At 37.5% G+C, this 23,760-nt stretch overlaps 1 long non-coding RNA gene across 1 annotated transcript in view; it reads left to right on the plus strand.

Annotated features, from left to right (window-relative positions):
* Window positions 1-958: 958 nt before the first annotated feature.
* The window catches only part of LOC148164891 (uncharacterized), a 79,322-nt gene continuing 56,520 nt past the window's right edge, over window positions 959-23,760 (plus strand). Inside the window, exon 1 of the long non-coding RNA XR_015767788.1 lies at window positions 959-1,032. This is a non-coding gene — a long non-coding RNA (uncharacterized LOC148164891). The remainder of the gene's footprint in view (window positions 1,033-23,760) is intronic.

A 23,760-nucleotide genomic window follows, 5' to 3' on the forward strand; every position in this document is an offset into this window, starting at 1 on the left:
TCCATGTTACTGAAGAGATACTCATGTCTAATCTGTAGCTTGTGTTTCTACCTTATTTATGGTATCTTGTGCATTCAGAAGATCTTTTTCACATTTTTCTTTTCACTATGGAAAATTTTAAACATACCCAAAAGAAGAGAGAATAGTATATAGTATAATAAATCTTCCATGTATCTATCACTCAGCTTCAACATTAATTAGTATTTTTTTCTGGAAGTTTTCATATTTTTCTTTGAGTTTTGTACTTTTTGTGTATTATCTAAGAAGTCCTTCAATAAGATTGTGTTGTATTATTTCTGTGGCTGTTTCTGTCATGATAAAACATTCATTCTTTTCATTTCGATTAAAAACACTTGTTTTTAATTACTTTTGCTCTTACGTAAATGTTACTTTATGTGTAGCAATTTTCTTTTTTAAGATTTTATTTATTTGACAGAGACACAGCGAGAGAGGGAACACAAGCAGGGGGAGTGGGAGAGAGAGAAGCAGGCTTCCCGCCGAGCAGGAAGCCTGATGCGGGACTCAATCCCAGGACCCCGGGATCATGACCTGAGCCGAAGGCAGATGCTTAATGACTGAGCCACCCAGGCTCCCCTATGTGTAGCGATTTCTAATATATACAAAGCATTATGGCACCCATGTTAACCTATACCTTCTTCCTGAACAACATGTACTTTACTTATTCAGCACAAGCTATCGATGCAATATTGTCCCAGCAATACCATACATGTCACCATAGAACTTGAAAATTGCATGTGTCCTTATAAGAATGCTGATAAATCATATAGGAGATATCAAAATATATGCCTGAGTCAGCTGTGCTGGCATATTTTGTTTTTACAAAGTAATTCCTCTCATTTTTTCCCCCTTATTTCTAGTGTGCCACCTGGGCTTGAAGGCATGAAAGAACAAGACATCTGCAACAAGATAATGGCTAAATTACTAGAAAATTATAATACTCTGTTTGAAGTAGAGTATACAGAAAATGATAACCAGAGATGTGAAAACCTGGCTAGGCTTATCATAGTAAAAGTAAGTAACTTTGGCGTCTAATCTTCAGTATTACTTATATTTTGAATGGAAGATATTTAAATCATTCTTTGTCATAAAAATGTCATGGGTATAATTTAGATTTATTCCTGTGCTTGTTGAATTCAGTTTATGAAACATGTTCTCTATATCAAAGTATTTAATCTATATTCTTCTAAAATTGGAGGATAATTGTGAATTGATGTTTCCTTGCTGCTATAAAATCATCTCAAAATCACTTATGTGAGCCCTCAGCTCTGGTTGATTTTTATAGAAGCCTGGTGTTACAGCAAGGATATGTGCTTATGGCTGTGTTCAGGAGTGCTAGCTTACTGAGTAGATTGCAAATTCCTAAAGATAATATTACTGTGTCTTTTTGTCTCTCTTGTGCCCGGCACACTTTCAAGTTCAACCTCAGGTTTTAAGTCCTACATATGTAGTCCTTGGCAACTATCATCAGTAAAACAGAGTATTTTTATAAGCTGTAAAGGAATCCTTGACAATACTATCTCTACCTTTTTATATATTGGCTGATAATTTATAACCTATCCTTTACACATTAGGGAAATACATGTAGATCTCCAAAGAGAGTCTGAGGATAAACCAAATCAAATCCTCCAGGGAAGGCATCTTATTTCTTTCTCATTTATATTGAGGCAAACCATGATGGAATGGATATGGGAGGTTCCCTTAGGAGGTTTCCTGAAACTTATCACATTTACAGACTGCATTATACCCGTTGATTCATATGGCAATGAATGATAAAACCCAAGCACTTGTTTTGGTCACTGAAGGGGTATTTTCATTTCTTCTTCCAGTTGAGACCATGACTTTGAAGAAGAAATAAAAGGTAAAGAGTATCAAGTAGCACCCTTCTAAAAAAGCAAAAGAAGACAAGAAAACTAGGTTTTTTTAACCAGGGCTTATGCTGTTAATACAACAGACTCCCCATAAGGAATATAGTACATCTGAATTTTTCTGGAATCTCGCCAAACTGATAAAAAGAACTCTAAGCTGAAATTTAAAATTTGAGGGAAGGGAAGAATAATACACAGATAAAATGATAAAATGAGATAAAAGTATAACCTAAATTGGAGGCAACACAATAGCTGAGAAAATGTGTCAGTGATTCACAGAGAAAATATGGGAAATAAATATACCAGTTTTGCTACCAAAAAATTAAATAATTTTTTTAAATAGAAAAAAAGTCTATCTTAAATTTTTTCGTCTGGTTCCTATAGTACTTTGCAAAGGCTTCTTTTTAAAATATTAAAAAGTAATTGACTTTGTTTCAGCTGTATCTCTGATCAACACTTTTTTACACTTGTACTTTTTAACTAGAGTTGATAAGATAGTCAAAAAAATAATGAAAATACAAAAATATAATCTAGGCAAGACAAACTTGCTGAGATGCAGGTATTAACTGGATTGCGCCAAGAGGAGGTTATATGCTGTGCAAGTAAAATAACACCTGTTGAATTATGTGGAAGGAGTCCCTGCTTGGAAGTCATTGAGCTACTAGGTTTAAGTCTGGTGGAGAGCTTAGCATGAGAGTACAAGATAAGACACACAAACTGATAGTCTATGGGAGTCAAATACAAATATCTTAGGTAGATGTAGAATATGACTGCTCCTCTGTTAATGGAAGTTTCAGATCTGGTGTAGAGGCAGATAAAGGTCATGGTTGGAAACTACATTTCTATACTGTGGAAGCATCATTCTGCTAAAGCAAAACAGTTGGTACATTCTTTACTGACCTTGCTGATATGGTAGTTACGCTACAAAGGAGTATGATGTTCTGGACCTAGTTACAGCCAGTAAGGATGAAATGGAGGTTACGAAAATTATTTTAATGGAATATGCCAGTGCCATTTTAGGGTCTATAAAAATAAAGAACATGCTAGCCACAATTAGGTATGGAAACTTGGATATTGTTTAGAAAGCAGATTTTTTTAATTCCTAAAATCATAGAAATATTAGATACAAACCAAAAGGAAGCTGGGTTAAAAAGGAAATGGTAGGCTCACAATGAAATCCTTAGCATACTATAAGTACTAAATGTATCCCCTGACACACCTTTATGCACCCCAGGGGGGGAACAGAGTCATAAAGGATTGAATGAAGCTCCTCACAGTATCCTTGTGGACTGTATGGAGATTTGGGGCTCAGACAATGTTTGGTTGCATTTGGACCAGGATGAAGGACTTTGAATGTAGATTGGTGTTAACTTTGGGGCAGGTCTCTACATTTGTTTGTGTTATTTTCGGTATTTTAATCATGACTTAAATGAGTATATACTTAGCACATTTGCAGGTGAAATAAAGTTAGAAGAATGGATCAGATATTGGATGGCTGGATACATAGAGGAATAGGATGGGGGTGTGTGTGCGTGTGCGTGTGCGTGCGTGTGTGTGTGTGTGTGTGTGTGTGTACAGCAATTTCTTATTTCTTGCTTCAAACAAACAACATTTTATGTGGGCTTGCAGCAAAGTGCTGAGGTCAGAGGGGTCCCTCCCACAGCTGCAAGGGATGGATGAGTCACAGTGGTGTAGACTACCATCCTTTTTAGGTAGTAACTGACTTAAAAGAAGATTGAGACAGTTCTGACAGAGGAGATGTAAGGCGAAGTGTGCTGGGAGCAGAGCGCCTCTGGGGAAGATTGTCATCCCTGATTAAAAAGAATGGTTTAAGAGATCAGAGCTGTGGCTTGCCTCTGGGTATAGTGATGCTTGTGATTGACTAGGAAAATGCCCAAGGGAATTCTCTGGGGGTAATGAAAATGTTCTTCATCTCAATAGGGATGTGGGTTATTTGGGTGTATGCATTTGTCAAAACTCATGCAACTGTACACTTAAGATTTATCCATTTAACTTAATGTAGTTAATTTTTAAATTCTTAATTACAAAGTGACAAAGTAGCAGGCCTTTGAAAAAGATGCCCATCTCTTCCATCCTGCTTTCAGATGTTATCATCTGAAGGTATGATGCTTGGAGCTGCTGCCACCATCGTTGCCCTTGATGAAGGTATCACTGACACACTGAAGTTGGCAGCTAATGGGGGAGAAAGGCTAGGTTCCTCATCTTTGCTGATGTGCTGAACCAACCCGGAACTCACAAACCTCTGGACTTGGAGTTACATCAGGGAAATAAAGGTCCTCGGAGTATGAACTACTTTTAGTGGAGTATTCTGTTTCTTGCACCAAAAGCATTATATCTGATACAATCAGTATAATTGGAAAGTGCTGTACTTAGGTTTATAAAATGATTTGTACAGAGATAGCCCAGAAGGGACCAAAATTAATAATAGTTAAATTGAAAATCATCTACAGATTTCTTCTTTTTTTATCCACAGATTTTTGTTAATTTCTAGCACATTACAAGATGTCAGCCTGATGTAATTGCCCCAAAATACCAAAAATTTATTCACTGAGTACACCAATAGTATGCTGATGTAGGTCTCACTGCTCTTGGTGTAGGTCAGGCAGTATCTGCACTATTATCTCTGATTCTGAGTACTACATTCTGACTCTCCTGACAATCACCACTGTTACTCATTTATTCTCACTAAATGTATATTTGCCTGGGTGACTGTCTTTTACTTTAGTTACCGTACATACTGCTGATGACTTTGAAATCATAACTTGAGCCCCAGCTTGTCAGAAGAGCAATAGAACTGTCTTTCTCACTATCTATAAAATGCCACACTGGTGCCTCAAATTTCTCATACCAAAAACATCATCCCCAAAACTTAGTGTTCTGTCCTCTCTCACCCTAATTTGCCAGTCCCCAGCCTGCTGGACTAGAATCCTTAGTTTGTCCTTGATTCCTCCCCGCTTTACCATTCCCACAGGGACTCACGTTCCATCTTCTATCTCTTAGAATGGGTGTCTTTTATCTACCCATTACCTCTGCTTTAGATTAGGACCTTATCACAGCCACACAGTTTCAAACAGTTCTCCCACTTCTAGACACACTCGTCTCCCATCTCCTTTCTACCAGCGTGATAGAGTTCTGTGCCTAAAAAACAAGCCTGATCATAACCTGTTTCTGCCTTAAGTAAATAGACCTTTTGCTTCATTGTTCTGTCTCCTACTCTTTTGCTGACAGTATGTAATTAGGATGCCTTTACTTGTAATTCAGGCCTTCACATGTCCCCAAACCAAACTTTCTGTATTAAATATTTGAATGAATATTGAATGGTTCTTGTCATCTTCCTATTTCTCTGGCCTTTCTTCAGTCTCATTCGAGGATTCTTCATTCTCAGTCAGAATTAAACGTTGTTATTTCCTAGGTTTATTCTTAGGTCTTCAGTGCAGAGGTCTGCCTGGCAAACCATACATAAATACCTAACTGCCTAGTGGTCACTTGCACCTGCATGTCCCGTGGGTTATCTCATCATCTTTTCTTGTCTTTGAAGATCTAGCGCTCCACTTGTCTTAATGAATGGCCCATCCGTCTACACAGTTGCACCAGGTTGGTGTCCAACAATCACTAAAACCTGTTAATTCTGCTGTCTAAGTATCTCTTCAGTCTCTCCCCACCTCCCACTACTGCTTCCTCAAAGCCTCTCATCCAGGTAAGAGAATTCTGTCCTTAGCTCATTATCACAATCACCTGGTGACCCAGACCTAGAGTCAGAAACTCATCGTAGGGCCCCCAAACCTGCATTTTAAAAGGCTTCCTTGGTAATATTAATAATCAGCCAGATTTGTGGACTGAGTAATCCTTGGGAGATTGTTACAATAGCCTTCTTACTTGTTTCCCCAACTCTAGTCTGTCCCTTGACTCGATCTTCCCTCTTCTGCCTGAGTTACTCTTTATTTTTTTTTTTAAAGATGTATTTATTTATTCTTGAGAGACAGAGAGAGAAAGAGAGAGAGAGAGGCAGAGGCAGAGGGAGAAGCAGGCTCTCTGCGGAGCAGGGAGCCCGACACGGGACTCGATCCCAGGACCCCGGGATCATGACCTGAGCCGAAGGCAGACGCTTAACCATCTGAGCCACCCAGGCGCCCCTGAGTTATTCTTTATTATGCAGTTACGAACATGTCACTTCTCACCTCAGAATTCTTCAGTGGGTTTTCTTCATCTATCCCTACATTATAAAATCTAAATCTTAACAAGACAAACAAGGGTTTTCATAATTTGAACCCACTCTACTTATTCACACTTCCATCCCACCACTCCTTTCCCTACATTTGACATACTAAGCAATCTTTGATGTGATTATAGAAGCAATGTCATTTCAGGCCTCATGTCTGTCAAGCTGTGGCACAATGCCTGGCATTGAAAATTCCTTGAATTCCGTAGATGGACTATTCATTTTACTGAAAATAATGTGCCTGATCACAATTTGTACATGATATGAAATCAGTGTCAGAGAGTATTTTCAAAATAATTGAATAAAATTGAAAACATGATAGTTTACTGAGTACTTCATGACTGCCTTATTTTAAGAAAAGATACTAGATACTTTTAAAGATTTTAACAGTTCTGGAAAGAGCGCTGAACATAGAATAAGAAGGCCTATATTTGGTTTTTTGTGTTGTTTTATTTTTGTTTGTTTTATATTATGTTAATCACCATACATTACATCATTAGTTCTTTTTTTCTCTTTAAATTTTTTATTGTTATGCCAATCGCTATACATTACATCATTAGTTTTTGATGTAGTGTTCCATGATTCATTGTTTGCGCATAACACCCAGTGGTCCACGCAGAACGTGCCCTCTTTAATACCCATCACCAGGCTAACCCATCCCCCCAACCCCTCCCCTCTAGAACCCTCAGTTTGTTTCTCAGAGTCCATCGGCTCTCATGGTTCATCTCCCCCTCTGATTTCCCCCCCTTCATTCTTCCCTCCTGCTATTTTCTTCTTTTTTTTCCTTTTTTTTTTTAAAGATTTTATTTATTTATTTGAGAGAGAAAGAATGAGAGATAGAGAGCACGAGAGGGAAGAGGGTCAGAGGGAGAAGCAGACTCCCCGCCGAGCAGGGAGCCCAATGCAGGACTCGATCCCGGGACTCCAGGATCAGGACCTGAGCCTAAGGCAGTCGCTTAACCAACTGAACCACCCAGGCGCCCATTCTTTTTTTTCTTAACATATATTGCATTATTTGTTTCAGGTGTAGAAATCTGTGATTCAACAGCCTTGCACAATTCACAGCACTCACCATAGCACATACCCTCCCCAATGTCTATCACCCAGCCACCCCATCCCTCCCACTCCACCCCCACTCCAGCAACCCTCAGTTTGTTTCCTGAGATTAAGAATTCCTCATATCAGTGAGATCATATGATACATGTCTTTCTCTAATTGACTTATTTCACTCAGCATAATACCCTCCAGTTCCAACCACATCGTTGTAAAAGGCAAGATCTCATTCCTTTTGATGGCTGCATAATATTCCATTGTAGGTAGGTAGGTAGGTAGGTAGGTAGATAGATAGATAGATAGATAGATAGATAGATAGATAGATACCACATCTTCTTTATCCATTCATCTGTCGATGGACATCTTGGCTTTTTCCACAGTTTGGCTATTGTGGACATTGCTGCTATAAACATTGGGGTGCACGTACCCCTTTGGATCCCTACATTTGTATCTTTGGGGAAATACCCAGTAGTGCAGTTGCTGGATTGTATGGTAGCTCTATTTTCAACTTTTTGAGGAACCTCCATACTGTTTTCCAGAGTGGCTGCACCAGCTTGCATTCCTACCAACAGTGTAGGAGGGTTCCCCTTTCTCCGCATCCCCGCCAACATCTGTCGTTTCCTGACTTGCTAATTGTAGCCATTCTGACTGGTGTGAGGTGGTATCTCATTGAGGTTTTGATTTGGATTTCCCTGATGCTGAGCGATGGTGAGCACTTTTTCATGTGTCTGTTGGCCATTTGGATGTCTTCTTTGGAAAAATGTCTGTTCATGTCTTCTGCCCATTTCTTGATGGGATCATTTGTTCTTTGGGTGTTGAGTTTGATAAGTTCTTTATAGATTTTGGATACCAGCCCTTTATCTGATATGTCATTTGCAAATATTTTCTCCCATTCTGTTGGTTGTCTTTTGGTTTTGTTGACTGTTTCTTTTGCTGTGCAAAAGCTTTTTATCTTGATGAAATCCCAATAGTTCATTTTTGCCCTTGCTTCCCTTGCCTTTGGCGATGTTTCTAGGAAGAAGTTGCTGTGGCGGAGGTCGAAGAGTTTGCTGCCTGTGTTCTCCTTTAGGATTTTGATGGACTCCTGTCTCACATTTCGGTCTTTCAACCATTTGGAATCTATTTTTGTGTGTGGTGTAAGGAAATGGTCCAGTTTCATTCCTCTGCATGTGGCTGTCCAATTTTCCCAACACCATTTGTTGAAGAAACTGTCTTTTTTCCATTGGACATTATTTCCTGTTTTGTCAAAGATTAGTTGACCATAGAGTTGAGGGTCCATTTCTGGGCTCTCGATTCTGTTCCATTGCTCTATGTGTCTGTTTTTGTGCCAGTACCATACTGTCTTGATGATGACAGCTTTGTAATAGAGCTGGAAGTCCGGAATTGTGATGCCACCAGCTTTGCTTTTCTTTTTCAACATTCCTCTGACTATTTGGGGTCTTTTCCGGTTCCATACAAATTTTAGGATTATTTGTTCCATTTCTTTGAAAAAAGTTGATGGTGTTTTACATCATTAGTTTTTGATGTAGTGTTCCATGATTCATTGTTTGTGTATAACACCCAGTGCTCCATGCAGAACGTGCCCTCTTTAATACCCATCACCAGGCTAATCTATCTTCCCACCCCCCTCCCCGCTAGAACCCTCAGTGTGTTTTTCAGAGTCCATTGTCTCTCATGGTTCGTCTCCTCCTCCAGTTTCCCCCCAAGAAGGCCTATATTTGTAACCTGGCTACGCAGCGATATGACTGGGTAATTTATAATATCTGTTTCCCTTTCCTGTTATGTAAAATGGCAAATATTCTATAGATTTATTGTGGGATTCACACCATTAATGCTTGTGAAAGTATTTTCAAAGCCAGTTAAATAGTATAGAAATATAAAGTATTAAATTGGGGGGAGGATGAGAATATCGGATGAAGAGCAATTGATGAAGACCTTGGCTTACTTTGAAATGATGGGTCAAGGATACTTCAGTAGATATATTTATCAATAAGCTTAGGGCACAGAGTTTAAAACTCTAATCTAGAATAAAACAGAATGGGTTAGAACTTCCAGTTTGTGTGCCTCTGGGCAAATTATTCAGTCTCTCCTTCAACCTTAGTTTCCTCATCTGTAAAATAGGAAAACTATCACTAATTTGGCTGTTTTTTGTTATGATTAAATGAAACAAAAATAGCAAGTTTTCAATAAATTTTAGCTTGAAAAGAAATCATTAGGTTCACATCACCTTTATGGTATTATCTTACTTCTCTTTACCTAAAAGGGAATCAGGCTTGATGATGAAAGGAAAACAGAGTCAAAAGCAGAAAAATAAAGTTGACAATCAGATGTGTTACTCATGACAGAAGAGTTACTGCTTCTAGACATTTCTTACTATTAATTCACTATTATAGTTTTTTTTTATTATGACTATATTAAGTATCCTCTTTGGAAGGGCAAGAATTGAATATGATTGTACCTTCAATAGATGGGAAATTGCGATTTTAGTATTTAAGCATCTATTCAGATATGTTTTCTGGAAATAAGTTATTTTTTTAAGTTAAAGTTTTATGGAAGAGTGAAGTATTTAAGTGGCTCTGTGAAAAATGGGATTTCAACAAGTTGCTGGAGAGAGAGGAAGTGAACAGGAAAACAGAAAATCTTCCAGGAGAAGAATATGCTTTACATCCTGTGTTCTTTGTGTAGTGGTGACCAGACATTTCTGGCCAGACCATAGGAAGTAGCACAAGAGCTATGTAGCAGAGGGAACCAGTATGCAGCTTAACTGTGGAGTTAACAATTATAAGAATAGAAGAACGATGAGACATTTTAAGAACAAGATGGATTTAATTTAAGCTGTACTTTAGATTTTTACTTTTTTTTTTTTTTTTTTTGGTGCAAGCAGGAAGTTGGTGTGGCTCTTCAGTGAAGCTTTTTTGTAATAAGCTCTCAGGGGAGTAGCCTAATGTCTGTTTCTACTCAGTTGACTCTGGTCAGTGCTGCAAAATTGATCATGGCTTGTACAATGCATTCATCAGTCCCATTTCCAGACAGGCCTCTACCGGGGGCCAAGGCAAAAATAAGGAAAAAAGTTTATCTGTAGGACTCCTCCTTCAAGTCCACTTTTTCTCTCATTTTCTGGGAGTGAACTAAGATCCCTTTAAGGCTTTTCCAGATTCTGCAATGATTTGGGCATATCCACTAGATCTTGTTACTTTAAGCAAAGGAATTTTGGATAGACATTTTTGGACTGTGACATTTGGAGAAATCTGTAGTCTGCTGGAGGTCTGAGAATGTGCATGTTTGCTCTTGGCATTTTAATCCACATTTTGCTGAATTTGGCAAGTAGTCTTCATAGTTGGTTCTTTATAGCTATGGCCATTTCTTGCTTAAGGTGCAGCTTTCTTTTCTCTTTTTCATTATTTTTGGTTTTTGTAGGTTTCAAGGAAGGAGCATAATAGAAGCACCTTTATTTTGCCAAATTGGAAGGTCAAATCTGTATTTCTAAATAACTAGGTGAGGAGAAACTTATCTTTCAAGTAGACCTCTAATAACTATAGTTTAATTTCTCTAGCTTCAGAATAATTCTAGAGTCTCTCTTCATAAGAGGATCTAAATCCAAAACTTAGTGAAGTTTTTCCCTCATATTCATCCAAGAATTACCTTTATCATCCAGATTTTTACATATGCAAAATTTGGTGGCTTAAATGTGGTTTAAATAATGCACCATGTAATCTAAGCTGAATTTATTAAATCTAAATAATTACTGAGTGCCTGCTATGTGCAAAGCATTGTTCTAGGCACAGGAATACATCAGTAAGGAATAGACAAAAGTCTCTGCCTTTATGATGCTTATATTCTAATGAGGTTACAATAAACAATAGTCAATAAATAATTAAGAAACTAGTATGTCAGGTGGTGATAGGTTCTGTGGAAAAAAAGCAGGGAAAGAGAGAATACTGGTAAGGTAGGGGAATGGCGTTCACTTATTTATATAGGGTGCTCAAATACTTCATTGGCATGGGGACATTTGAGCAGAGATTTGAAGGAAGTGGCAGCAAGCCACGAAGACCCTTGAGAGAAGAACATTCCATACAGGGGGAGAAGAGGAGTACAAAGCCTTAAGGTGGGAGTATACCTGTTTTTTGTCTGTTCCAGCTGTTGATAAGGCCAGTATGGTTGAATTACACTGAGCTAGGGAAAAAGGTAAAGAAATGAGGCCAAAGAGGCAACAAGACACCAGATCGTGGATGCTCTTAAAGGTCATGGTAGACACTTTGACTTTTATTCTGAGAGCATTTTATTAGACAGTATTGAACAAAAGAGTGCCATGACGTGACTCACGTATTAAAAGGATTACTGTTAACTCCTAGGCAGAGGATAGACTGTTGAGAGGGATAGACAGTAGCAGAGAGACCCACTGGGAGTTTATCACAATAACCTGGTTAAGAAATGATGGTGGCTTGGGCCAGGGTAATGGTAGTGAAGGTGGTGAGAAGAGCTGACAGGTGAGTTAGGATATGAAAGAACACAGTAGGAGGTACTAGAGACCCCAGTTAGGCTAGAGAATATTTGGGGAGATGGGGGCAAGCAGGCTAGAAGAGTGGTGGGCTGTGAACAGAGTAGATATTTACATTAATAATTTTGGAGTTGGAGCAGTCTGGAGTGATAAAGAGATTTAGGTTGTGTTCATGAGAATAAGTGACTGAAGCAGAGAAGAGAAAGTCATTCGAAGGAGATGGTTAGAGGGGATGAATAAAGATACTGATGGTTTGTTCATATTGGCCCTGAATTTACCCAGGAGGATGGCAGATACTGAGGTAGATGGGAAAGATGTGAGCCTGATCTGCCTAGTATATACATACTGTTTACATACTTTGTGTATAAATTATATTTATGTATATTTAATAAGGCTATATGTAATACACAGAATGTGATTAATATGTTGCTCAATATTGATCTAGAGGTACTTAAATCAGTATCACTGTATTCCAAATGAACATCTTGTGAGACTGTCTTTATTAGACAATGTCACTATTGCCCATTATCTTTAGGAATTTCTTTGAAATTGACTTCAGAACATATGTCATTCATGTGTCCTATTGGACATTGTCATCATTGGACTGGGAGATCCTTGTCCTTTAATGCTACATTTGATAATGGGAAATAATCAGTCCTTTTGAGCCACAGCAGATCACTAAGTTGGGAAGTAGTGATTAAATATTAACTTTTGTGTTTAAAATTGAAACCGGCTATAAAATAATTAGGCTGATTTTCCTGTATGACTCATAAGCAAATTCAAAATAGTTGAAAAATGTTCTGAGCAAAAGCAAAATATTGGAATAACCTTTCACAGTGATTAGTTTGAGGGACGTGCTCACTTATCAGTATGTGGTATGGCAAGTTTGATTACAAAGTTCAGTCTTACTCCTGTAGAGTAAAAGTCACATAAACTGATAGATCACATAAACTTCCTAAATTATTTCCCATATGTTTTTCATGCTCAAGAACACTGCATGTGTCTTTATTTTTCATTTAGGGCTACAGGCTAAACAAATTAACTTCAACTAATGTTCATTCACTTTTTTAAATATTTAATACCTACTCTGTGCAAAGCTCTGAACTAAGGGCTGGGCCTCTTCAGAAAATAAACAAGACCTGTCCCTGCCCCAGAAGGAACTTACAGTCTATAACAAACACACAAAATCAGTGCAGGAGCAGAAGGGCCAAAGGGAGGAGGCTTTATGCCAGGTATTATGCTAACTACTTCTGTACATATTATCTCATTTACTTCTTACAGTAGCCCTGTGAAGTAGATGAACTTAATTCTACCTTGAACATGAGCAAGTCGAAAGAGTAAATTATTCAGGGTCAAGAGCAGTAAACGACAGAGCTGGGTTTTTAAACTCAAAGTACTAATTACAGGCCAAGTATAGGAATAACCAAAATCTTAGTTTAATTTGAAATATCAGTGCCATGAAAACTCATACATTTATTCAATATGTATTGTAGTAATTTAGTGTCAGGGAAGATTTCTGTTCTGATTCTACTCCTTTATGCGTTCGCTACTCCTAACCTTTGCTATAGCTCCTCAAGAAAACTCCAAACTGGGTAGCAGTAGAGTCATAATAGGAAATAAAAAATGTTTTGGTTTTTTTTTTTAATTTTTTTTAAAGATTTTTATTTATTTATTTGAGAGAGAGAGAGAATGAGAGGCAGAGAGCACAAGAGGGAAGAGGGTCAGAGGGAGAAGCAGACTCCCTGCTGAGCAGGGAGCCCGATGTGGGACTCGATCCTGGGACTCCAGGATCATGACCTGAGCCGAAGGCAGTTGCTTAACCAACTGAGCCACCCAGGCGCCCCCAAAATGTTTTGGTTTTTATGTTGTTTGATGCTTTGTGATTTGGCCGTGTTATCTTTCTGTGTGGGTGAACTTACATAGTGAAACTGACTAACTTGTACTCCCCAAAATGTTGTTTTGAGCACCTCAGAACTCAGAGGTAGCAATAAATTGAAATTCACTTGCTCATGTCTTCAGATCAAGCCTTTCTTTGGACAGTGAGCTATACATTTTAGATTGGTTCTGAGTTTGAAGGCTAAAAAATAGTAAATGATGTTTAAGGAACAAACAAAATTGCATAATAGAATGCTTGCATGACTCATATAGGCACCTTCTAGTAGTGGCGACTGATTATCAGTGAATGTAAAGCATTAAGTAATAAAAGTAGTATTAGAAGTTACTGCTTAGCTTGGGATACTTCTGTGACTCCAGTCACATATTTACAATTCAGATTGCTGTTAATTTCTTTTTCCCCATTTTGTTTTGTAGAGTGTTTACAGATAAACACTCAAAAGTCATGTCTGCTCAGGAATCATTGGAATAGATTAGATATATCTGCCCGGTGTTAATTTCCTTCTTATTATGAAGAATACTTAACAGAAGACAGAGTAAATTGCTTTGCTTATGAAAACATCGTTATGCTCTGCAACTTTTACTTAGAGTGAGATGGCAATATTTTGGGACTGACACCTCAGAAGTTGCCTATTTAATTTTTATTTATTTATGTACTTTTTAAAGAGGGGGAGAGAGAGAGAAAAATGAGAAGGGGCAGAAGGAGAGGGAGAATTGTAAGCAGGCTCTATGCTGAGCGTGGCACGGGGCTGGATCTCATGACCCGGAGATCATGACCTGAGCTGAAATCAAGAATCAGATGCTTAACCGACTGAGCCACCTGGGCACCCCAGAAGTTGCCTATTTTAAGTCATTACATTCTGTGTATTTGCCAAATAGGGACCCTCAGTAAATGGCAAGTGAATATTTGTAGATTTTCAAAAGATTACTTGAATTTGCTTTGATACTGAATTTCTGCTCTTTTCTTCAGTTGGTCTCCTAGGAATAGAGTTCATATTTCTGTGAGCCAGGAGTACCTAGAAAGGAATATCCCTCCAGGGGCAGCCCTTACCCAATAACTGAGGAGCATGCAGGTATAAATTCCCAGCTCATTTACTCCTTGGTTGAAATAATTCTGTTGTGTTATATAGTGTTTCCCAGAGCTTTCCCCTAAGTCTGAGCCTCAAAACTACTGTAAAATCTCAATTAGCTTCATAATGATACCCTTACTAGCTACCTTCTTCCCTCCATTATCACCCATTTCCCTGCTGAACCACTCAAACTACTTGCCCTTGTTGCAAGGTCTAATCTGGGTTGGGTGGGTGGGAGTCCAACCCACGACATCTCAAATTCTCCTTCAATGAAGCCCTTGCTCCTCCTCCAGGTGCAGTTAATCCCCATCTCCTCTGTTGTCTGAGGGCACTTTCTTTGTCCTTTTATTAGAACAAGTCTCACATTTTGCCTTGGATGAGTTGCTTTTTTCCTTGTATTGCATTATAAGTTCTTTGAGGGTCAGAACAGTATCTCCTATTTACTTATCCTTCTGCTTTTCTCTAAAAGTTGTAGAGTAACTCTTGCATTCTTGTGTCTTCCAAAACACGACTTATTCTAGTTACTTATATTTACTCAAAAGTCTGTTGAATTGCATTATGTACACCTAAGTAAAAGCTAACTCAAATTTATTCTAGGAAAGTCATGTAACTGTTCTGGGAATGAGTACTGGTTCACATTTCTAGAGTATACAATAAAAGTTTGCTTAACAGAACTCCATCTAACTAATTTGCGAGATTAATCAATTCTCTGCATTTGCTTTTAAAGCATACTGACTGCTATCCATGGCAATTCTGAAGGCTTGTGACTAATAAACTATTATATACTTGTTCATTACCAGTTTTACTTTATGCTATCCAAGAGTTGCTGTCCTTTTCTAAAACTATTCATACTAGTTTATTGTTTGTGGTACCTATATAATTTAAGCAAATGCAATGTTAATGCAACATTATAGCTATTTGTAGGAAAATGGTGCCAGAGTAGTTAATACAAGCTTTTGTAACAGATTCTGAAATCTTAGGGGTTCAACACAATCCGAAGTTATTTCTCACTCCACAGTGCAGGGAGTTGAGCAACTCTCCTCCATTTTGTCCAAACCGTCCTCCAAAGTTGCTTCAGCAGAAAAAGAAGGGGTTAAGAATAATATGGAATAGTTTTATGACTACACCTGGAAGTGGCTTAACATACTTCTTACATTCCATTGAGCAGATTTAGTCTTACTGCTTCCTACCTAACTGTAAGGGAGGCTAGAAGTATAGTCTTCCTGGTGCATAAGGAGAGGACATGGAGCACGCAAAGAGATGGTATTATGTACACAAAGAATTATTTCTGTTGTAAAAGTTGAATACATTGGAGAGACTTGATAAAGATTTAAAGGCTTTATATTTTTACTCCACATAAGGGATACATTATGGTTTATACAAGGAAGAAGGTGTGGAATTCCAAGCTCTTGGACATTCCCAAACAAATGCCCATATTCAAAAGACTGGAAAATAAATGAACATTGAAGATTTATAAAGTAAAAAAAAATAATTATTATTTATATGTGTCATTTTTAAATATTCCTGTTTTAGTTTACTTTTGGGGTTACCTAACCTGCAACTTTTCCTTATCTAATTAGATACAAAGGATTCTTCTAGAGAACCATTATTTTATACAATTAGTAGCAGGCCTCTGGAGATGGACTGCTTAGTTTCAAATTCCAGCTCTGCCACTTACTAGGTGTGTGACCTTGGATAATCTACTTTTACTTTCTGTACCTCAGTTTCTGTATATAAGAAATTTAGACAGCAAAAGTATATATTTCAGAGGGTTATTGTGAGGGTCAAATGAATAAATGTATAATAACTACTTAGAAAAATGCCATGCATGGAGTAAGCACTATATTAAGTGATAGCCAGTATTATATTTTGATTGTCATCATCATCATCATTGTAAGATTTGATTCCACAGTTTTCTACTGAGTGACCACACTATAAAGTGACACTTTAATAAATACTTGTATGACTTAAAGTATTTTGGTTGAAAACAACAAAAAGCAACTTTGGCTAAAATCAGACTAAAAAAAACAAAAAATAAAAGAATTGTTTGGAAGTACATGGAGTATTTCACAGAATAAAAAGCAAAGCTGAGGGGCACCTGGGTGGCTCAGTCGTTAAGCATCTGCCTTCAGCTCAGGTCATGATCCCAGGGTCCTGGGATCAAGCCCCACATCGGGCTCCTTGCTCCGCAGGAAGCCTGCTTATCACTCTCCCACCCTCCCTGCTTGTGTTCCCTCTCTCACTGTGTCTCTCTCTGTCAAATAAATAAATAAAATCTTAAAAAAAAAAAAAAGCAAAGCTGAGCACATGAGTAAGACGGCGGTGTAGGAGGCCCCAACCCTGGTTTGCCCACAAAAACAATGATTTGACAACTAATGGATGAAAATAGCTCAGGGAAAATTCAGGGTACAGTGAAGAAGCTCCAGCAACCAGTGCAGCACCAAACCCAAGAGCCACATAGATAAGTATAAGAAGCAGTTTACCTGTATTGGCTTATTCCATGGGCCACAGCACAGCTTGATACCAAGAAGGATCCTCTTGGCTTTCACTTCCCTCTGTGGAGGTAAAGGAGAGCCAAAGGACCCCAGCAGCCCTCATTGCCCCATTGACAACCACAGCCTTCACTGCTGAGGACCCCTGTAGTCTCTGCTATCGCTTGCAACAGCTGAGTGCAGACACCAATGCCAGGTAGTAAAGGACATGGAAAATCAAGGAAACATGAAAGTAGCAAAGGAACACAGAAAATTCCCAGGAATTGACCCTCAACGAAATGGAGACCTATGAAATGCCTGACAAATAATTCAAAATAATTAAAGAAGTTCAGCAAACTATGAGAAAATTCAGGGAGACAACTCAGTGAAATCAGGAAAACAATACATGAACAAAATAAGTTAAACAAAGAGAAATCATAAAAAGGACCAGTCAAATTCTGGAGCAAAAGAATATAATGAATGAAATGGAAAAAAAAAAAAAATGCAGTAGGGAGCTTCAACAGCAGACTCAGTCAAGGAGAAGAAAGAATCAGCACACTCAATAAAAGTCAATTGAAATTAGCCAGTCACAGGATTAAAAAGAATGAAAAAGAATGAAGAGAGCCTACAGGATTTATGAGACATCAAGTGAATCAATGTGTGCATTATAGAAGTACCAGAAGAGAAAACAGAGAGAAGGGGTAGCCAGCTTATTTAAAAAAAAAAAAAAAAAAAAAAGGCTGGAAACTTTCCAAATTTGAGGAGGGAAATGGGCATCCAGATTTGTGAAGTTCAAAGGACTTCAAATAAGATCAACTCAAAGAACACTATAATGAGATACATTATAATCAAATTGTCAAAAATCAAGGGTGAAGAATTTTCGAAGTAGAAAGAGAAAAAATGACTCATCACATATAGGGGACCCCCCCACACACTAAGATATCAGTGGATTTCTCAGAAGAAGCCTTGTAGGAAAGGAGAGGTAGAAGGATGTATTCAAAGTACTAAAATAAAACAAAAACAAAAATAGGATACCTGGAAAAATTATCCTTTAAAGAATGAAAGAGAGATAAATAACAAACCAAGGGACAAACAAAAACTGAGGAAATTTGTCAACCCTACACTGCCTTAAAAGAACTGCTTAAGAGAGATCTTCAAATTGAAATAAAAAACATCAACATGGGCACCTGGGTGGCTCAGTTGGTTAAGTGCCCAACTCTTGGTTTCAGCTCAAGTCATGGTCTCTGACTCGTGAGGTCAAGCCCCAAATGGGACTCTGCGCCCTGTGTCCAACTCTTTGCTGAGCATGGAATCTATTCTAGATTCTCTCCCTCTCCCTCTGCCCCTACCCCCACGCGCCCACGCATTCTCTCTCTCTCTAAAATAAATGAATAAAATCTGTTAAACCAGCAAACATGGTAAACAAGGCAGAAGCATAAATCTCACTGTAAAAGTAAAAATATAGACAAATGCAGAATAGCATTACATTATAATAGTGATGTGTAAATTACTTCTAATCCTAAAATAAAAGTTAAAAGATAATTTATTATTGGATATACAATTTAAAAAGAAGCAACCTCTGACTATAGGAAATCAAAGTGTACCAGGGATGGTAAAAGTGTAGAATTCTATGTGACTGAAGTTAAATGGTTATCAATTTAAAATAGATTACTATAACTATAGAAGTATTGTATGCAATCTCAAGATAACCACAATGAAAAAAAAAACTAATAGTCACACAGAAGATGAGAAAACAACCAGAGCAAATCTCTTCAAAAAAATTAGATAACAGAAGAAAAGAGGAACAAATCAAAACAGAAAACAATGAACAAAATGACAGTAAGTCCTCACCTATCAACAGTTAAGTATAAATTGGATTAAAAATTGGAATAAATTCTCCAAAAGGCAGAGTGACTGAATGGATTTAAAAAAAACCAACATCCCTTCAGCAGTCGATAAAGAAGATATGAGATAGATAAATAGATAGATAGATAGATAGGTAGCTAGATTTGTCACAAGACAAACACCATATGATTTCACTTATATGTGGAATTTAAGAAACATGATCATGGGGGGAAAAAGAGAGGCAAACCATAAAACAGACTCTTGACTATAGAGAACAAACTGAGGGTTGCTGGAGGGTACGTGGGTAGGAGGATGGGTTAAATGGGGGTGATGGGTACTAAGGAGGGCACTTGTGATGAGTACTAGGTGATATATGTATGTGATGAATCACTCAATTCTACTCTTGAAACCAATGTTGCCTTGTATGTTAACTAACTAGAATTAAAAACTTGAAAAAAAAGAATCAGTCAATTGAATATCTAGCAATATACTCTCCACAAGAGTCTCACTTTAGGTATAAGGACACACAGATGCTGAAGGTGTAAGAATGGAAAAAAAGTATTGACTGAAAATGGTAACAAAAAGAAACTAAGTGTGAGGGGCGCCTGGGTGGCTCAGTTGGTTAAGCGACTGCCTTCAGCTCAGGTCATGATCCCGGAGTCCTGGGATCGAGTCCCGCATCAGGCTCCCTGCTTGGCGAGGAGCCTATTTCTCCCTCTGACCCTCTCCCCTCTCATGTACTCTCTCTCTCTCTCATTCTTGCTCTCTCAAATAAATAAATCTAAAAAAAAAAAAAAGTCAAAAGAAACTAAGTGTGGCTATACTTATATCAAGAAAAAAAATAAACTTCAAGTCAAAAACTCTCTAAGACAGAGAAGGACATATTATAATGATAAAATGGCCAGTTCAGGAAGATTTAGCAATTGTAAACATATGTGTGCCCAACATTAGAGGACCTAAATATATCAAGCAAATACAGATCTAAAGAGAGAAATTGACAGCAATACAATAATACTAGGAAACTTCAACCCCACTTTCAATAAAAGATAGAATATCCAGACAAAAATTAATAAAGAAACAGCTGACTTAAAGAACATCATAGACCAAATAGACCTAATCTAAGATCCAAATACTCCTGGATCAATTACATCTTAGATGACACTACAAATCTTAACAAATTTAAGAAGACTGAAATCATCCCAGGTATCTTTTCAACTTCAGTTTAATGAAACTGGAAATCAATAACAGTAAGAAAATGGGAGAATTCACAAATACTTGGAAACTAAATGATACATTCTTGAACAACATTGGGTCACAGAGGAAATTGAAAGAGAGTTTAAAAAGCATCTTAAAACAAATAAAAACAAAAACACAACTTACCAAAACTTATAAAATGCTACAAAAAGGAAGGAGGAACATTTAAGATGCTTAGGAGGAAGTTTATTTTGATAAATGCTTACATTAAAAAACAAATTTCTCAAACATCCTAACTTTACAATCAAGGAATTGGGAAAAGAACAGAGTAAACCCAAAATTAGCAGAATAAAGGAAATAATGAAGATTAGAGCCTAAATAAAGAACAGAAAAATGATAGAAAAATCAACAAAACTAAGTTTTGTGTGGAAAGGTAAAAAAAAAATTCAAACCCTTAACTAGACTTACTAAGAAGAAAGAAGACTCAAAATCAGAAGGAAAGAGGAGATATTACAGTGGCTACCTCAAAAATAAAAAGGATCATAAGGGATTACTGTGACCAACTATGTGCCAACAAATTGGATACCCTAGAAGAAATGAATAAATTTCTAGGAACATACAGCCTATCAAAATTGAATCAAGAAGAAATAGAAAACATGGGAGATTGGATCAGTAATCAAATAACTTTCAACAGCAACAACAAAAAGTGCAATACCAGATGACTTTCAAAGAAGATTTAATACCAGTCCTCCTCCTTTTTTTTTAACACACAACTTTTATTCCATCTTTAAAATATCACAAATAAGTTAGAGGAATCATCTGACATCCTGCTCTTTCTGTAGCTGGACAGTTTTGATCTTATCAGCCTGCTGAGCTGTTCTTTTTTCAGAAACAGATACCATGCAAAATTTTTCCAATATCCTTGTTTTTAACTGTTGTGGCTTGCTGAATTAAAGCAACTGAATTTGATACAAGTTCACCGTGTTGTTTCCTTCAGAAATTAATCATCTTTCTGAGCTTGAGATACTAAACAAGCAATAGCTGGCCTCATTCAAACCCTGTGGATGTATTTTTCTCCCATCACATTTTGGATTTCAACAAGCAAACCATTATCCTGAATAATGACATTGATGGGGAAGGGAGCATACACCATCCCCATCTTGTAATGGAAGCCCAGTATAACACTTCAATCATGTTCTATACATGGCTACAGATAGTACAAATAGTGGTCAGTTCCTATTTTCCCACCATTTGTCAACCTGGAGCCTCTTCTTTGTCTTTTCAAGGAGACTGAGTTCTACACTGATGGGATTAAAATCCCCCTTCAGAGTGCCTCTGGGGCCCCTCACATAAACAGTGCTTCAGACGACACTTCAGAGTGATGTCAACATTTTCTGAAATGTTGATTGATTGCTGAGCATGGTCTTCATTCTCACAGAAGATACAGCAAAAAAAGCAATATGAATCCTTCTTAAACTCTTCCAATAAGCAAGAGGGCATGCTTTCAAACTCATGTTATGAGGTCAGCCTTGCCCTGATACTACAGCAGACAAAGTCACCATAAGAAAACAGCCCAGGGGCTCATGGGTGGCTCAGTCAGTTAAGTGTCCAACTCTTGATTTTGGCTCAGGTCATGATCCCAGAGTCCTGGGATGGAACCCCGTGTCAGGCTCTACACTCAGCAGGGAGCCTGCTTGGGGATTCTCTGCATCTCCCTATGCTCCTCCCCACTGCTCATGCTCTCTCTCTCTCAAAAAATAAATCTTTGAAAAAGATTACAGCCCAATATCACTGAGGAACAGAGATGCAAAAGTCCTGAGTAGGGAATACTAGCAAACCAAATTCTATAGCACGTTAAAGGATCATACAACATGACCACGTGAGATTTATTCCTGAAATACAAGGATATTTCAATGTACACAGATCAGTCAATGTGATATACACCACATTAACAAAACTAAAGGGGAAACATGTAATCATTTCAGTAAATGCAGAAAAAACACAAAACATTCATAATAAAATCCCTTAAAAAATAGGTATAGAAGGAACTTACTTCAACACAATAAAGGCCATATCTGACAAGCCCATAGGTAGTATCATAATGGGGAAATACTGAAAGCTTTCCCTCCAAAATCAGGTACAAGGCAAGAATGCCCATTCCTGACACTGCAGGTCCCAACACAGTACCAGAAATCCTAGCCAGAGCAATTAAAAAAAATAGATAGGCAGAATGAATCAAGTCTGAAAAGAAGAGGTGGGATGGTCTCTTTGCAGATGATATGGTCTTATATATAGAAAGCTCTAAAAACTATGCCCCCTCAAAAAACTGTTAGAATTAATAAATGAATTCAGTAAAGTTGCAAGATACAAAACCAACATAAAAAATTAGTCATGTTTCTATACACAAACAACAAAATATCTGAAAAGGAAATTAGGAAAACACCTATTCATATTAGCAACAAAAACAATAAAATGCCGAGGAATAAACTCAACCAAGAGGTGAAAGACTTGTACACTAAAAATTATAAAACAGTGATGAAGTAAAAAGATAATGCAAACGAATGCAAACACATCCTGCATTCATGGATTGGAAGAATATTGTTAAGTCTGTACTGCCCAGAATGACCCACAGATTCAATGCAATCCCTATCAAAATCTTAATGATGTTCTTTACAGAAATAGAAAAAAAAAAAGTCCTAAATTTCATACAGAACCATGAAAATCCCCAAATGGCCAAAGCAATCTTGAGTGAGAAGAGCAAAGCTGGTGGCATCACACTATAGTAATCAAACTGTATGATACTGGCATAAAAGCAGACATATAGACCACAAAATGAAATAAAGAGTCCAAATAGAAATCAATGCATCTATAGTCATCTGATCTTCCACATGGGTGCCAAGAATAACTAATGGGTAAAGGACAGTCTCCTCCATAAGTAGTGCTAAGAAAACTGGATATTTACATGCATAAGAATGAAATTAGACGTTTATCTTACATCATACATAAAAAGTAACTCAAAACGGATTAAGGGCTTAAACATAAGACCTCAAACTATAAAACACATTGAAGAAAATATAGGGGACAAACTCCTTGACATTGGCCTTGGCAATGATTTTTTTTGGATATGACACCAAAAGCACAGACAACAAAAGCAAAAATGAGTGAGACTACATCAAACTAAAACCCAAACTTTGTAGTATTCTGCACAGCAAAGGAAACCATCAACAAAAGGAAGAGGCAGCCTACAGAATGAGAGAGAATATTTGCAAACCATATATTCAATAAGAGATTAATATAAAAAAATTCATATAACTCAATAGCAAAAAGAAAATAGTAAGTGGGCAAAGGATCCAAGTAGACATTTTCCCAAAGAAAGCATACAAATGGCTAACAGGTACATGAAAAGCTACTCAACATCACTAATCATCAAGGAAATGCAAAGCAAAACCACAACAAGATATTATCTTACATCTCTTAGAATGGCTATTATCAAAAAGACAGGATAAAAATTGTAGATGAGGATGTGGAAAAAAGGGAACCCTTGTACTGGATGGAAATGTAAATTGGTTAGCCATTATGGAAAACTATGTGCAGGTTCATCAAAAAATAA

Source organism: Eumetopias jubatus, unplaced genomic scaffold (genome assembly GCF_037043125.1).
Source record: "Eumetopias jubatus isolate StellerSeaLion01/CBP00866 unplaced genomic scaffold, mEumJub1_p1.0 scaffold_2, whole genome shotgun sequence".
NCBI classification, from domain to species: Eukaryota; Metazoa; Chordata; class Mammalia; order Carnivora; family Otariidae; genus Eumetopias; species Eumetopias jubatus.